Genomic DNA, 5,771 nt, shown 5'->3' on the forward strand with positions numbered 1-5,771 from the left:
TACAGTCATATTAGGATGAATAGTGGCTGGAGCGTTAATAGATAATCTTATGAAATGAATATATGACTATAAGTAGAGATCAAGTAAAAGACCTTCATAATGAGACGTGGGGCTCTATTCAATCCGCATCACTGAAGTTCAGCTTTACAGTGTGATTGAAATGTAAAGGTGCAATATGTAGAAATCACTCCACTATTTCCTGGTTGCTAAAATTTAAATAGTTTGAATAATTTAAGTTTATGTGACAAAACAAGTAGTTATTGTGTAGAGAATCATTGTACCATCTTGTACTCCTGTGAAATATATTTTTCATAAGCAAAAATGTAGAATTTTCAGCTGTTTGAAGCTGGTGTTTCTCAGATAGCACAGAATCTAGAAAGACGTGGCGAAGTCAGCACTTTCCTAATGTTGAGGATGAAAAAACAAAAACAAAAACAACAGCCCAGTCTAACCAAGTTTCACTGAGTTAGGTTAGGTTTTGAAAAAAATAGGTTTTGAGCGATGTAAGTAAAGTAACGGACCCAGAAGTGTTTTTCGGTTGTAAAGTTGTGTTGAGTTGTTTAAGGTTCCAAATGTATGTATTTTTTTTAACCCATCTATTGACTAAATGAGAGCATAGGTTTCAAGTATCATGCTAGCTAATGTTGGGTGTTAGCCTGGGAGAAGTTACAGGAGAGACGGGTGGGACCAAAGTAACAAAATGTAAACTGATGACCTGGAATAACATTTTAAAACAGTTAAGCACAGGCCATTGTCTCCTCTAGTTCATATTGCTTTTATAATGTTAGCAAAATATCAACAAGTGACTGGATGTTAGAAAATGATATGACATAAGAATTATCCCTTAATCAATTGAGCTTTAAATCGACAGGTTAGTGGTACAAAACTAAATATATCTTCATGATTCTGGTGGTCAATTACCTTAGGTCAAGCCATGGAAATGTGATGAGCTTGCCATTTGTAAAGAGAATTAAGGTGTTTAATCTATCAAGACACGAGGAGCGTGCATTACAAGGACAGCTGAAGCACACTGATTGGTACGAACAGTAATTGAAAATGGGGGAAACCGTCTTCTACTACATTCTCATTAAACTGAGATGACAAAATGATGGTTAAATCTGCAATTAGTACCTTTTTGGGCGACCAGGCCAAATTCATATAGAAATTTGTGTTATAGATCTGTCATTCTCATTGAACGCCAGTCTAGTGGTAGATGTATTCTACGTGCACTATTTCTGTTTCCTGTTCTTAAGTTTAATTTTTAATTTTGTCTTTTACTTTCGTTTTGTACACCAGCTGAAAATAAAACATTTTTGGTCATGGAAAGCATATTTCACAACAGTTCAGACAGTACAAGTATTCTCTACACTATACTTGTTTGTTTTGTCACAAACTGAAATTAGGCAAACTATTTGATTTTTAGCAACAGGAAAGGAGGAGTGATATCTGCATAGTGCATCTTTAATACAGCTATTATGTGATCCAATTCAGTCAGATTAATATTTTAAAGCTAAATATTGTGGTTGTGCAACATTGCAATGTTGATGAATGGTTCATTTTCATAAATTGTTAACCATTAATTAACCAGCATTCATTTTTCAAATCGACACAAACATGAAATTATGGCTGATAGAACATTTGTTGAAAGTAATGAGCATTACAAACCAGAAACGTGGAGATAAGGTATTGTGCACTTCTCATCAGCTGTTACTCCCACCCTGCCTGCAGGCACAAAAGTAAGGTTGCGCTCGTTCTGTTCTCGGTCTATTTGATTACAACTCATTTACCCTAGAAATTAAATTACATTTGCTAATGGTAGAGGACATGTATAAGTTGTTTGTCATAAAATATGGTGTCTCTATGTAACGGTTTTCTGTAGGCAAAGGAGAGTCAGACCAAAATGCGGCGTGGCTATTGCAATCCATGTTTAATGAAACAAAGTAAACACGAATCAAATACAAAAACGTAACACGAAAACCGAAACAGCCTAATACTGGTGCAAAGTAACACAGAGACAGAACAAGGACAATCACCGACAAAACCCAACACCAAACAGGCTACCTAAATATGGTTCCCAATCAGAGACAATGATGAACACCTGCCTCTGATTGGAGAACCATATCAGGCCAAACATAGAACTAGACAAACTAGACATGTAACATAGAATGCCCACTCAGCTCACACCCTGACCAACCAAAACATAGAAACATACAAAGCAAACTATGGTCAGGGTGTGACACTCTATCTCTATCTACAGTATCTCTGAGTAATTAGTAAAAAAAACTAAGTGTACTTTCCTGCTGGTTCTCCCCTACAAAACCAAAAGTAAAAGATACAACAATAAAACTTAAGAATAGGAAGCATAGAAATAGCACACATAGAATATATCTACAGCTTCTTAGACTTGCTGTCAATGAGAATGACAGATCTATAACTCACATTTCTATGTGAATTTGGTGGGGTCACCCAAAAAGTTACAGATTGCAGCTTTAAAGGTAATGTTCCTGCTTCAGCGGAGACTGCATTCACGGTAAACACTGCATATGTAGGTTCAATCTGAAATTCCCTTTACATTTCTATCCCAGAATCTTTAAGCTTCAGCTTTACAGATTGAATAGAGCCCTTACCTTAGATACATGATTCACGAAAGTTGTGTCTATTTTCAAATGATTGTACATCCAGCGCTCGTCACACTTTAGATTTCGACTGTTTCTGCACAGACATCTCATTGTGCTAGGAGATGGCACTGTCATAGGATGTATATACAATCATTTACATGTTGGTAATTTAGTAGCAGACACTCTTATCCAGAGCAATTTACAATCAGTAGTCTGTAATAGAACACACTGGGTGTACTAGATTTACTACAACAATAAACAGGAGGTCAAAGGTCATTCTCCAATGTCCATGGTAAATCTGATGCATCCTTCTGGAGTATAAATGCATGATTATGTTTTCATCCTGTTTAGTAAGTATAATCATCTTTTTGTTCCTTACTTAATCATCTTTTTGTTCCTTACTTAAAGATACACTTAATTATATTATTTCAATAATGTTCCATATTATAATGGGAGGGGAAGTTGTTAAAAGTCCTTTATGAAGTGACAGCAGCTATTTTCAGAACAATCCCTTTTTATGGATGTGTATTTTAATGTATTGTTGATGGCTGCTGTGTTAGGTAGGTACAATACACTATATCATTTGAAGGAAGAACAAACCTGATGAAACAGCAACTTTTCTCCCGTCTTCTTTCAATCTGATAATGGATTTTACATTTGCTTTAATGATTTTTAAAGCAGTTCCTGGCCTTGCACCTAAATATGTGCCTGGTCGGTCCGTCAGATCCTCTGGCACTGACCTTTTAGTTGTTCCAAAAGTCAGAACCAAAATGTTTGGTGAGGCTGTATTCAGCCACGATGGTGGTCCTGGCCTTTGGAAAAGCCTGCCGAAGGACCTAAGGGCCTAGGTAACTGTAGACATTTTTAAGAAAGATCTTAAGATGCACCTTTTTAGCCTTGCTTTACATATGGTGCAATACTATACAGATAGTAATAGTATCTGTTTTTACCGGAAACTATTCTCTGTGCATGGTACATCAGCCCGAGGCCTGTAATGCATTTTATGTTCTGAATGAAGTAGGTCTACCTAATTTTTGAAATAACTCACCTAACGCCCCCTTCTGGCTCAGCAGCCTGGTCTCATAGACTAGACGTAGCATAGTAAATGTAAATACGGACACTCAAATTAATATAATATGTTATGCTTGGTATGGTATGGTAACATCAGACAGATGGTTACATAATGCAAAATTGAAAGTAGGTTGGTTGGTCAGGGTGGATGGGTAGGTGTATAATGTAAATGTATAGCAACCCAAAGGTTGCGAGTTCAAATCTCATCACACACAATTTCAACTAATTAGCAACTTTTCAACAAAATACTACTTTTTAGCTACTTTGAAACTACTTAGCATGTTAGCTAACCCTTCTCCTAACCCTAACCTTAATCCTTTAACCTTACTCCTAAACTTAACCCTAACCCCTAAATCCTAACCCTAACTCCTAGACTTGCTAAAGTTAGCCAGCTAGCTAACGTTTGCCACCAAGCAAGAATTTCTAACATATCATACATTTAGCAAATTCATAACATATTGTACGTTTTGCAAATTCGTAACATATTGTACGTTTTGCAAGTTCGTAACATATAATGCAAATTGTAATTCGTAACATATTGTACGTTTTGCAAATTCGTAACATATAATGCAAATTGTAATTCGTAACATATCATAGGAAATAGGTGATGGACATCCGCAAATGACTACATACCATACGAAAGTAACATATCACACTAAATGGAGTGTCTTGGATCTGCATACAGAAGAATGCTAAATGCTCTGAGACCAGGTTGGGCTGAGTGGCAGTATTTTTAAGAGTGGAAAGGGGATAATGAAGTGCATTTTATATAGGCCTCCAACATACAGTATACAAGTCCATACATCAATTACAAATATTTTGCACTGTTTCGACCTCTTCACCGTTCCTGCTGCATGACTAAAATCTTTGATGAATTGGGTGCTTAGATTGTGAATCCTGTTACTCTTTCCACCTCTTTCACCAGAAAAGAAGGACAATTTAATGAGAAGCTAGAAATAGACGTACGGACATTCAGCAGTGTTTGCAGGCTCAAATTTCCTATTGCACAGCACTCCGAGAGCTCAATCAGAGTGCTTTCTTAGAACTAATAAAGGCAGTTTTGCGTCAGAGGTGGACCTGTGTTTGTCCTGTATCAAATGATTGTAAGGTTGTGTTTGCACAAAAACAGGGTTTACAATGAACGCAAGTCATTATTAAATCCACTGAAACACTTACGCTGATGGCAATAATGACAGTTACGTAGAACCAACCAAGATAAATTGTCAAAAAGGTCAGTTACAAAGAAGACTATTAGGCCTAATAATCATGGCAAATATGAGAAATACATCAACCTTTATTCATTTTACCAAATTAAATGTAGTATTTGTTATACTAATGTTATAGAAATGACCAGTAAGACACTTTCCATGAGTTGAATTGCCAAACTGTTTATTGCCCTTTAAAACAGATACACAAGGTTACCCGTTGAAAAACCAATTATCCCATGCCTACAGCCTATGGGACACCTCACAGTTTACATGTTCACTTAAATATGTTCTTTTCAGAGCCAGCCCATTATACTCTCAATGCAACTCAATGTTTATTATGCGGTTCTTGCTATTCTAGTCTAAAGGAAACAGAAAATGCTCAAATAATTAGCCTCAGAGCAAACCCATTGAAACAACATGATGAGCTAAATTTAGCCATCACCTGGCCTTTTTGTTTGGTGTGGATTGTTATTGTAGAAGAGGTTCACAATTAGATGAATGATCAACAGGCTCTGCCAAAGCACAGGGGAAAATCACAATGCCTATTGACAGTCCCATCCCCCTCTCAATGATAGATAGATAGATTTCTAAAGCAGCTTGTGTCATTCTGTGTGTATTGGACGTCACCAACACGCACAGATTGCACTGACATATCGCGTCCACCTCCAATATCAGATTTCCATTGTTGGTATTTTTGTCTTCTCAGTCACAGCCATAGAGATAGATAGAGAACTCATATTTGTATCTGTGCCATTATAGTGTCTGTGACAGCATGGGCATATCCATTTTGAAGTAGTCAATTTTCTTCTTCACGATTAGCTGATTCCTCCTGATGACCCGGTTGGACATGACTCCAACAGGGTCACCAGGAGGG

The sequence above is a fragment of the Oncorhynchus tshawytscha genome, linkage group LG05 (assembly GCF_018296145.1).
Source record: "Oncorhynchus tshawytscha isolate Ot180627B linkage group LG05, Otsh_v2.0, whole genome shotgun sequence".
Taxonomy (NCBI): domain Eukaryota; kingdom Metazoa; phylum Chordata; class Actinopteri; order Salmoniformes; family Salmonidae; genus Oncorhynchus; species Oncorhynchus tshawytscha.